A 12,773-nucleotide genomic window follows, 5' to 3' on the forward strand; every position below is an offset into this window, starting at 1 on the left:
GAGGTTCTTTCTTACACGGGAAGGCGCAGGGCAATCTCTGCTGGCCTTCTCTCCAGGCCTCTGGGTTCCAACAACTTTCCCTGGGGTGATTCCTTTCTGCATCTTCAAAGGCCTGGGCTGAGCTGTGAGTGCTGAGATGAGGTATGCTGAGCTGCTTGGGCTGTGCTACATTGAGCTCTCTCTCATTTAAGCATCAGCCAATTAAATCAAACACCATTCATTGCAGCAGGCACGCCTCCTAGCTGACTGCAGATATAATCAGGAACAGATGAGGTTCACATGGCATTGGCACATGTTCACAGCAATAGAACTAAGCACCTTCATCTGGCCAAATTGACCCCTGAATTTAACTACCACGGTCTTCTAAGGGCAAATACCAAATCCCATTCACTCCCATTTGAGACAAACTACCTCCAATGGAGACTGACAATGTTCATTCCATAACAGCCACGGATAGGGCAGTGATTGTTCCCCACCGTCTCCCAGCAGCATGCCCATAAGCTCAGAAGCGTAAGCCGTTGTGGCCACCATACAACAGATGTAGCCTTCAGGCCAGAACGTTCAAGGGCCTTCCTTTTCACAGGCCCCACAGCAGGTGGTCTGCTGGCCATAGGAGTAGAGCAGCCAGTATGTATGGGTGTAGTGCAGGAGGGGCCAGAGTAAATAACAACAAAGCAAATCAGATGTGGGTTCTGGGGCTGGGTCAACATGGTCTACAGAAGGACCCATAGAGCACCATGTCTTCCATTAATTTTTCTCTGGGTAGTTTCTGCTCAGGACAGCTTTAGGAGCAAATTCCAGCTTGTCCTTAAGGCTTATCACCTGGTGTGGTCCTTGCCTAGCAGCTCGTCCAGTTTGCCGTCCTCCCGGCACTCTGGTATACTCTTCTCCTCCTCCACTGGCTAGGGATCCTTTCCCCGGATAAATCATTCCAGGTGGTAGCCCACAGCCCCAACCACAAAGGCCACAGGGAATATGACATAGGGAGCATAAGTCCATACCACGGTCCACAGCACAGGCCACATGACATCAGACAACTTGGCACAATTTACTGAGCATCCACCCCATGCAGAGCAATTTAAGAGGATACCTTGCTTATGGAGTGCGGTTGGGTCCCTGTGCCCCAGCCCGCGCTACTTAGTTGGAGCCTCGCTCTATGCGGGCTCACCGGGTGCACGGTGATTGCTGTTCCCAGCGGCCTTCAGTAACGGTAACCATTTTGTGATGGCTCTAAGTGTATTGTTTGCTTCCTTAAATTAAAAAAAATTAAATGAATGAACTAGAGCTGTATGTGTAAACATGAAAAAATCTAAATGTAATAAACAGAAAAGGAAATTGCGACCTGGCATGTGTATTATAACACTGACATAAAGCTAAACCATATTAAAACCTAGTTGCTTAAAACAACATTTATTTTATTTGCTTGAGTTTCTGTGTGTCAGCACTTTGTCCTGGATTCAGCTGGGCATTTCTTCCATTGGTTTTGTCTGGGCTTGCTCATGCTGGCATCTTGACAGGGGCTAGATGATCTAAGTATGGCTTCACTCACATGTCTGGCCATTGGCAGGCTGTCAGCCGGGATGTCTAGGTTTTCCTCCATTTGACCTCTCCAGAAAACTACTTTGGACTTGTTCATATTGTGATAGCATTTCAAATGGACAAGCTCCAATGTGCAAGTGCTTTTTAAGCCTCTGCTTGCATCACATTTGCAGCTGTTCCATTGGCCAAAGCAAATTCCATTGCCACTTCCATAGTTAATGTGGAAGGAGACTGCCCAGGGGTATGGATTCAGAGAAGTATGATTCATAGGGGGCCATTACTGTAGCAATCTCCCATGACTGCATATTTTTAGGGATATATACATATGAAGTATAAATATAAAACATGCATGGAAATAGTGAATACTAAAGTCTGAATAGTGGTTACCTCTGAGGAGAGGAAAAGGAATGGGGAAGGGATAGGTACACAGGATGCTTAAAACTGTATCAGTAATGTTTTATTTCTTTAAAAAATTAGGAAGGAAATTTGAAAGAATTTGATTTGACAAACTGAGTTATGGATACATGGTGCTTATTATATTAGTCTCTTCCTTTTTTGTCTGCTTAAAGTATTTCCAAATTATAAGAAATGTGAGTAGGAGGTGTGAAAATGCAGACTGATCTTTGAAGAAGTATGGCAAAGGGAAAGGGTTATAGGGAAAATGGGCATTAGCTAGAGAAAAAGAGCATAGTCAGAGGAGCCCTATGTTTTTTTAAAAGATGGGCAAAGGCTTCGGAATATTAGTAGATTAAAGAAAAGGTGTCAGTAGATTGGGCTGCTTAAAGAGGAGGTTAATTCAAAAAGTAAGGTTCTAAAGGTTCATAACCTCATATAAATTCGTTTAGTATGTGAAAGGAGATTTTTATTAAACACTATCAAATTACCAGCATTCAATGCTTATGGTTGAGTGAATAATGAAGGGACACAGCAAGAAGAGGGAAAACAAGGTAGCAACCAAAAGGCCAGAGAGAGGTTCTGGAATTCATTTATACAGTGAACATTTACTAAGCACTTAAAATGTGCTGAACACACTGGGATAAGGATTAGTAGGACTTTTTTCCAATTGCCATGAAGCTTACAGTCAAGTAAGGGGTGATATATAAACAGAAACATTATATTTTAGTATGGTAACTGCCATTACGGAATGGTGAACAGAATGCTTTGGGAGCATAGAGGACAAAGCAATCAACTGTGCATAATGCACATTGTCTGTAGCACAGTGGTAAAAGGTTCAGGCTTTGAAGACCTCCATTAAATCCCATCATTTACTAGATGGAGAAGTTTATTTAACTACTCTAAATCTGAATTTTCTCATATATAAAAAGCTGACAATAGTACTTACCTCACAGAGTTGATTGAGGATTAAAATAAGCTAATGGACATGAATTGCCTAGCAAAAGTGCTCGATAAATGATAGCTGGTTTGTTTCCTGAGAAGGTACATACTGAAGGACATTGCCAGGTGAGGAAGAAAGAGGATAGTCTAAGCAGAGGAAACCAATGTGTAAGACATGGAGGCATAAAGGGGCCCAGTGTGTTTGTGGAATGGTGAGTTTAGTATGCAAGGTTGGGGAGTGGGGATATAGAGGGAGGCTCACAAGCTGGACTGAATCTTAATAACTCAGGCCAAGGACTTTGGATTTTATCCTGTAAGCACTGATAGCCAAAGAGTGATTTTTGCTTTGTTTTATTTTGTAGAGGTCATTTTTAAACCATGTGGAAGTTGAACTGGTGTGGAGTGAAGAGAGAGATTGGATGGCAAAAACACTAGTTAGCAGGTGTTGTAGTTGTCCAAACTAGGTATTATAAGGGTCTGAACCAAGATTGTAGCAGTGCAGAGGAAAGGCCACATTTGATAGAATGACGTTTCTGAAGTAAAATCAATAGGACTATGTACTAGTTAGCTAGCTGCCGGAGTGCAATATACCAGAAAGGAAATGGCTTTTAAAAAGGGGAATTTAATAAATTGCTAGTTTACAGTTCTAAAGCTGTGAAAATGTCCAAATTAAAGCAAGGCAATAAGAATGTCTGGTCTAAGGCATCCAGGGAGAGATACCTTGGTTCAAGAAGGCCGATGAAATTCAGGGTTTCTCTCTCAAGTGAGAAGGCACATGGTGAACACAGTCAGAGTTTCTCTCTCAGCTGAAAGGGTACATGACGAGCAAGGCATCATCTTCTAGCTTTCTCTCCTGGCTTCTGGTTTCATGAAGCTCCCCAGGAGGCATTTTCCTTCTTCATCTCCAAAGGTCGCTGGCTGGTGGACTCTGCTTCTTGTGGCTATGTCATTCTTCTCTGCTCTCTCTGAATCGCTCTCATTCTCCAAAATATTTCCTCTTTTATAGGACTTCAGAAACTTATCAAGACCCATCCAAATGGGTGGAGACATGTTGTCACCTAACCCAGCTTAACAACAACTCTTGATTAAATCACACCTCCAGGGAGATGATCTGATCTCAGTTTCAGACATACAGTTTTGAATAGGGATTAGAAGAAACAGCTACCTTGACAAAATGGGATTAGGATTAAAACATGGCTTTTCTAGGGTACATACATCATTTCAAACCAGCACAGACTATATGTTGATCCATTAGATATATAGGGTTAGGGAGAAATGGTAGTTAAAGTAAAAGTAAGTTTCTAGCTTGGGAGCATGGTTTGCAATTCAGAATGAGAAAATAACTCAGGAATCCAGTAGATTGTGGGGAACTGGGAGCAGAGAAGTCTGAGTTTAGATTGGTGGAGTTTAAGGTAGCCTTGTAGGCTATAGGTAGAAAGGCTTAACAGTAACTTAGAAATAGAGGTCTGGAGCTTAACCAAGAGTTTTGAGCTGGTGTTAAAACTTTTAGGAACTAGTGCAGCACAATTGTGGCTCAGTGGCAGGATTCTTGCCTGCCGTGCCAGAGACCCAGATTCGATTCCTGGAGCCTGCCCATACCAAAATATGTGTATATATTTATTAGGGAGGTACTACAGTGGCTTAGTGGTAGATTTCTTGCCTGCCATGCTGGAGACCCGAGTTCAATTCCTGGTGCCTGCCCATGCAGAAAAAAAATTTAGGAACTGCCGCTCTATAAATAGTAATTAAAGCTCTGTAAGTGGATGAACTTTTTCACATGAGGTATGAGAAAATGAGAGCGACTAGGACATAATCCTGGGAACTCCAATGAGTAAGGATTGGGTGGAAGAGGAAAGTCTGATACAGAAAGGTAAGAAATATGAGAAAATGAGGAGACAGTGGTATCTCAGAGGCCAAGAAAAGGAACTTTTGAGAGATAAGAGCAACCAGTAGCCCTAGATTGTATAAATATGGGCCATTAGATTTAGCAGCTAGGAAGCTTTCCTTTATAATTTCATGTAGGGCTGAGGCAGAAATCAGACTGCAATGAATTGACTGAATGGCATAGGAGAAAGTGCGGACAGTGGGCACAGACTAATCTTTCTGGAAATCTGGGTATGAAGGGAAGGAGAGAGAAAGGGTGGTAGCTTGTAGGACGATAAGGTGGAAATAGGGAAATTGTTTTTTAAATTTGTTTTAGAATGAGGGAAAGTTAAGCAGGTCTGTAGGTAGACAAGAAAATGTTGAAAGTAGAGGAGAAAGGGAATAATCGATGGGGCCACGGTCTAAAGAGACAATCTTCCTGGTAGATTTTTCTGGCTACCACCACATGAAAGTTGGCTTAGGATGCTCAAAGTATGGAGTGAAGCCAGAGAAGAGGTGAGAGGAAGAGAGGCACAAGAGAACAAAAGCTTGGACTTCTGCCCACTGCTTCCTTTTATATTCTAGAGAATACATACCAGAGGGTACAAGTAGTCTTTCTCTGGATCCCCGCCTACCTTATCACTTTATTTTAGAAGATTTTCATCTCTTCCCTGGCTGAAACAACCAGTAGAAAATGTAACTCGGCTTAATTCCTGTTAAAACCAACCATCTTTAAAAAAAATATTTTCTGTTGAACTATAAAATATATATTTATGTGACACATTTCAAAGTCCATTTTAACAAGTAGTTATACAACAAATTTCAAAGTATGGTATGGGTTAACAGTTCCATCATTTCAGGTATTTCCTTCTAGCTGCTCTAAGACACTGAAGACTAAAAGGAAATATCAATATAATGATTCGATAGTCATACTCACTTGTTAAATCCTAACTTCTCTGCTATAATTTCTCCTTCTTCTTTGATCCTTCTCCTCCTCTTTAGGGATATTTGGGCAATGACCTTTCTAACTTTATGCTGAAAAGGGGTGTCAACATTATGGGGTAAGGCGATGCAACAGGTTGATGCTCTTGGAGAGACTGGTAACTGTGGGTTTCAGGGCTTATCTGGCCTAGGAGCTATCTGGAGTTTAGGTTTCTGAAAAATAAACTTAGTGAGTGAAACTTTTATGGACTCTCAGATAGAGCCTTGGGTATTCTTTGGGGTTTTCAGGAATACTGTTGGTTGAGGCTTATCATACCATAAAACCAGCCATCTTTTTGATAACTTTTATTGTTTGGATTTTTTCCTATAATAATAGTTATGTTTAATTTTTAAAGTTTAGGAAATAGAGATAAACAAACAAAAAAGAAAAGAAAACTGGTAATCCTGTGCCCTAGATATAACCGATATTAACATTTTGGTATATATCCTTTCACTCTTTTTTCTGCTAGGTATAGCTGTGTATATAGCCCACCCCTGTGTAATCACTTCTTCTGTCAGATTCCAAATGGCTTCACTCAAGCTTCTTCATTATTTATTTGATAAACCACAGAGTACACTGATTATTTTTAATGTTATATCCCCTGGAAATCACCAAGGATTTTCACATATTCATTTCGCATACATTCTAGATCTGAAAGACTATGTCTGACCATCTGTTTTCGGGATTCTAATTATTTTTTCCTTTGCTACTGGACTTGAATGTCTTATAATTCTCTCTGGGAATTGATTAGTAAATAGATGTCAGCTCTAATGATTAGTGCAGTAATGAGTATGTAGGAAGCTAAGAACTTGGAAAAAGGATTACTTGTTGAAATTTTAATAAGAATTGTCATCTAAGAGATGAGATTAGCCATCTGTAGGAGTGATGTACAAGTGTGTTGCTAATGGAAACACAGGAAACAATCAAGTTAATCAAGTTGCAACTTTAGAACTGGAAGGTAAATAAAGCACTTTTGTAAACATTTTTATTGATTTTTAAAATTACTAAAGCAGGGGGTGTGAAGGTAGTTCAGTGGTAGAATTCTCGCCTGCCATACAGGAGACCAGGGTTCGATTCCCGGCCCATGCACTTCTCTAAAAAAAATAACCAACCAACCAACCAACCAACGAACCCCCCAAAAAACAAACAAAAATTCCACAAATGGTGCTGCAATAATAGGATACTCACATGGAAAAAGAATGAAATGTGACTCCCTCCATACAGCATACAAAAAAATTACTCAAGTAATTCTGCATGATTTTTAGTTTTTTACAACAAAATATATATTGAAATATTTCCATTTCGGTATACAGATGTACAAATGTCTTATTTTTTCTTTTCATATTTTTAAATTAAACTTATTTGAAAACATACTTACCTTTGAGAGCAGTTGCAAGAAAATTTAAACTTTCGTAGACCCTTCACCTATATTCACCCATTGTTAATATTTTACCACATTTGTTTATTTTTCCCTCTCATTATTCTATTTTATGCTGTGTTAGTCAGGGATTATATACTGTAATTTCCTTAACTTTTTTTTTTTTTTTGCATGGGCAGGCACTGGGAATCAAACCCGGGTCTCTGGTGTGGCAGCGAGAACTCTGCCTGCTGAGCCACCGTGGCCCGCCCTCCTTAACTATTGATGGACATTTAAGTTGCTTCTTTTTTTTTCCTCACAATTACAAATAACGTTTCATTGGACATTGCTGTTTACACATATATTTACATATGTACACGTTTTCTCTAGGATAGAGTCCTAGAAATGGAAGTTCTAGGATAACTAGAATAAAAAGACAGTGTTGGTAAGAACGTGGAGAAATTGGAACTCTCTTACACTGCTGGTGGGAAGGTAAAATGGTGCAGCCTCTTTGAAAAATAATCTTGTAGTTCCTCAAAAGGTTAAATATAGAGTTCCCATATGACCCAGCAATTCCATCCCCAGGTATATACCTAACAGATTTGAAATCATACGTTTGAACAAAAACTTGTATACGAACATTCATAGAAGTATCGTTCGTAATAGCCAAAAAAGTGGAAACAACCCAAATGTCCATCAAGTGATGAATAGATGAACAAAATGTGGCATGTCCATACACTGGAACACTATTTGGCAATAAAAATAAGTGAAATACTGATACACTATACAATGTGGATGAACCTTGAAAACATTATGTTGAATCAAAGAAGCCAATGACAAAGCACCATGTATCATAAAATTCCATTTATATGAATATCTAGAATAGACACATCTACAGATACAGAAAATAGATTAGTGGTTACCTAGGACTGGTGAGAGATTATAGATGATGGCTAAGCGGTACAGTATTTCTTTTTGGGCTGATGAAAATGTTCTAAAATTGATCATGATGACAGTTGTACAACTCTGTGAATATACCTAAAGCCATTGAATTGTACACTTTAAATGGGTGAATTGTATGGTTGTGACTTATATTCCAATAAAGTTGTTTGAAAAAAAGGATTATGCCAATTTATTACTCCCCTCAGCAATATTTGTGAGTGATTATTTTCCCATATCCTCAAAAAGCTGTTAGTCAATTGTGTTGTAATCTAAACACTGATGTGATAATATAATGATAGAGGTTGGTTTGCATGAAATTGAAGGAAGATGGATAGGAAGGATTTATCTACTTGTATAGCACAGTGTTTCTCAGCCATTTTTTCATTACCACCTCTCCAGGAAAAGTTTTAGACCATTTTTCCCTAATTGCCGCTCCCATGACATTTTTTATTAGAGAAGTTGTGGGTTTACAAAACAATTATGCATACAATACAGGATTCCCATATACCACCCTATTGTTTTTAATACTAAATATATACTATATAACTTTATATACTGTGGCCTTTGGGGGTGACAAATCATTGTAATATCTAAGATTTTTTTCATCCCTCAAGAACTAATTTTAGTCTCTTTGGAAGTTAATACTCCTGTTGGTCTGGTACAATTCAAGAGAGAGACACAATTTTATCTGGCAAATACTATTATTTCAGTCACAGGAATGGAAATTAATTAATTGAGTTCTGGTTTTATATACAAGTCTCTTGTGAGTCAGGGTTAGCATGGAATGGTCCCTTAGAATAAGGTCAACGTTAAGTGTACTAACAAGATCAGATTTCTAGAAATGAAAAACTAACGGTATGTACTAAGAAATGATGATCATGCATCTATGTGATGATGTTAAGAATTAATGATTGCATATGTAGAATGGTATGCTCTCTAAATGTTGGGTTAATTTCTTTTCCGTTAATTAAAAAAAAAAAAAAAGAGAAGGGATAATTGGAGCTGAAGGGATACAGACTGTACAACGGGACTGGATATAAAAACTCAGAAATGGACAGCACAATACTACCCAATTGTAATGCAATTATGTTAAAACACTGAATGAAGCTGCATGTGAGGTATAGGTTTTTTGTTTTTTTTTTTCTTTCTATTATTGTTTTAATTCTTATTCTGTTGTCTTTTTATTTCTTTTTCTAAATCGATGCAAATGTACTAAGAAATGATGAATATGCAACTATGTGATGTTATTAAGAATTACTGATTGTACATGTAGATTGGAATGATTTCTAATTGTTTTGTTAATTCTTTTTTTAATTAATAAAAAAAAAATTAAAAAAAAGAAAAACTAACGGCCATATCCTGTTCAGTGGTGCCCCTCCAATACAGTTTGTGAAATTATTTGAGCAGCCGCCAGGCTCCCCTCTCTGACATTTCTCTCTCTCTCTCTTTTTTTTAATGAGAAATTACATTTTTATTGATTAAAAGCATAATTGTCCATGTACATATACATGAAAAAAACATTGAAATACTTGAAGACATTACATATATATGTTCTGTGTGACTTCATAGGCTGTATATAAAAGTATTATAAGTTCAAAGCAGTATTATACTTGTTAATAACCACTATATTTTCATTTTGTTGTACTTTTCATCAGAATTTCTAGGACACATCAAAACATATTAAGATTCTAGAAAAATAAATGATGACAATAATCCTCTAAATAAAAGCAATTTGAAGTTGACATAGCAGTTGTCTAGCAATGTACAACCAAACCGCAATGTACATTGAAGTTAAAACGTTTTTCTAGCTTAAACAATTTAAAAATTTCCTTTCAAAAAGCATACTGATCATATTTTAGATATATATCTTAAATACCTATAGCAAATATTTTTTCCCATTTACCAAAAAAAATTCTAGTGAAACTGATGGTGGATGTGTGGTGACAAGATGCTTTGAATATAAAGTATTTGAAAAGTATTCCATTTACCACGTTTTCTCTTTGTAAAACAATCAGGATGAAAACAGGTGGACTGCAGCATATTTAATTTGCAATTTTGTGAAGCTTGTTATACAGAAATATGTTCTTCATATAATTTTAACAATCTTCTCCTGGTCTAAAAAATTAATTAGAGCAGTTGGAAAATATAGAAATGTGTGGAGAAGAAAATATAAACCCTGCAATCCTACCATACAGAGTCACCTCACTGGCAATACTCTCGTGTGTTTATTTCCTATTTTTTTTCCTAAGCATATAAAAATATGACATATACATACAAAACAGGTTTATATTGTTTATACAATTTAATATCCTGCTTTTTCACTGAATAAAATGGTCTTGAGTTGCTTTTCCTTACCCTTACTAGTCTTCATGAAAATCGATTTTTTTAATGGCAAAAATTATTTTTCATTGACTGGCTACACTGTAATGTAAACAAATGTTATGAATGATATCTTAAACTTTATAGCTTTATATAGCCTTATAGCCTTGCAACATGCAATTCAGTTGTTACATTCTCTCTCTGTTTTCCTAACTCCTGGCAGACTGGAAGGGTCAGCAGGTGATAAGAACATAAGACATCCCAAATATTTAAGGTCCCATTCCCCAGTATCCAAAAGAAAGCGAGAAATTATATGCTGAGTCACACATGGATAACTGAAGGTCTGCTGGTAAAAGTTCACATGCTGAACTCCGACAAGCTGTAGAACAGAGTTGATGAGCCTGTAATCCAATTTATTCCTATTGCGGTGTATGAAATTAATGTTATTACTTGGACCTAAGATGGGGGTTCTGCCTTGCTGAGCCGGGTCTCCTTAAAAATCAAAAAGAGGGCCAGCTACCAGCCACCAAAGGCTCTGAGAGCGTATTTGATTTTACATGGGGCTCTGTCCTGAGGAGGCAATTTCTTCACCTCTTTTCATTCCCAATGTTTTATAAATTTCTCTCTCAGGATCAACACAGATTTCATGAGAAAACCCAGTGAGTTGCAGAAAGGCTCAGTAGGACAATTGTCCAATTACTGTAAGAGTGACATTTGCTTCTTGTAAGAAATTCTTGGGATTGTGGCCAATTGTGGCCAGTTCTTCTACGTATTCCTTAGAGACATACCAGGAAATGCCGCATGAAGACCACGACCACCTGGTGCGTAAGAAACAGCGCTCTGAATGGCACCTGCTTTCCGGAGGCGTCCAGCACCCGCAGCTCCGCCACTGCAGCATCCAGGGGCAGCCCGTGCTTGGGGTGGTCGAGTTCTAGGCTGCGCGGCCGCTGGCCTGCACCTGCTGTGACCCCGGCCGGGGAGGCCATCATACCCCGTTGGAAGGCCCCAGGTCCCCGCCCGCCATGGCCAGGAGGGGTGCACTGGGAAGAGTGGGATTCCGGTAGGGCAGGCAGCAGGCCTACCCTTGCATAGGCAGGCACCGGGAATCGAACCCGCGTCTCTGGCATAGCAGACGAGAACTCTGCCTGATGAGCCACCGTGGACCGCCCTGACACTTCGTTTTAAACCGAAGTTTGTTCATGCTTTTTACTCTCTGCTGATCGTTTTTTGTCAGTGGGGAATATTAGGATGTCATGTAAGGTTCTTTCCAAGACTATGCTTGTCCTTACCTGACTCCAACCAGCAATTAGTCTTAACAGAGTGACACTTCTGCCAAACGCATTTCTGTATCTCAACCAATTAGAACCACTATATATTTTATTTTGCAAGCTGCAACATAATTACGCTTAAATATCATTTACAGTGTATTATTTCTAATTCTTTCATGTAATTTCTTACGTCTTAATTTCTCTTTTCTTTCAATTGGGGTAAAATGCACATAACATAAAATTTTACCATTTTAAAGGTACAATTCAGTGGCTTCCTGTACATTCACTATGTCGTGAAACCATCATCACTAGTTCCAGAACTTTTTCATCACCCTAAATAGAAACCTGAACCCAGTAAGCAATCATTTCCCATTTCCCCCTCCCTCTAGCCCTAGTAACCACAAGTATGCTTTCTGTTTCTACAGATTTTTCACATATTCTGGATATTTCACATGAATGAAATCATGCAATATGTGGCCTTTGTGCCTAGCTTTTTCCACTTAGAGTAATGTTTTCAAGGCTCATCCTAGTTATAGCATGTATCGTTACTTCATTTCTTTTTATGGCCAATTAATAATCCATTACATGGATATAACATTTTGTTTATCCATTCATCCGCTAATGGATCTTTGGGTTTGTTCTAGTTTGCTAGCTGCCGGAATGCAATATACCAGAAATGGAATGGCTTTTCAAAAGGGGAATTTAATAAGTTGCTCGTTTACAGTTCTAAGGCTGAGAAAATGTCCCAATTACAACAAGGGTATAGTAATGTCCAATCAAAGGCATCCAGGGAAAGATACCTTGGTTCAAGAAGGCCGATGAAGTTCAGGGTTTCTCTCTCAAGTGAGATGGCACATGGCAAACACAGTCAGGGCCTCTCTCTCAGCTGGAAGGGCACATGGCAAATACGGCGTCATCTGCTAGCTTTCTCTCCTGGCTTCCTATTTCATGAAGCTCCCCGGGAGGCATTTTCCTTCTTCATCTCCAAAGGTCACTGGCTGGTGGACTCTCTGCTTCGTGGTGCTGCAGCATTCTCTGCCCTCTCTGAGTCTCTCATTTTCAAAATGTTTCCTCTTTTATAGGACTTCAGAAACTAATCAAGACCCACTCAAATGGGTGGAGACATATCATCCCCTAATCCAGTTTAACAACCATTCTTGACTAAATC

General features: G+C 38.8%; 2 pseudogenes; both read right to left on the reverse strand.

The window, feature by feature from the left end:
* Nucleotides 1–747: 747 nt before the first annotated feature.
* On the reverse strand, nt 748–1,025 carry LOC143671239 (small integral membrane protein 12-like; annotated as a pseudogene).
* A 9,633-nt stretch (nt 1,026–10,658) lies between these two features.
* LOC143671970 (peroxiredoxin-like 2C pseudogene) lies at nt 10,659–11,326 on the reverse strand (annotated as a pseudogene).
* Between the last annotated feature and the right edge of the window lie 1,447 nt (nt 11,327–12,773).

Source organism: Tamandua tetradactyla, chromosome X (assembly GCF_023851605.1).
Source record: "Tamandua tetradactyla isolate mTamTet1 chromosome X, mTamTet1.pri, whole genome shotgun sequence".
Classification (NCBI taxonomy): domain Eukaryota; kingdom Metazoa; phylum Chordata; class Mammalia; order Pilosa; family Myrmecophagidae; genus Tamandua; species Tamandua tetradactyla.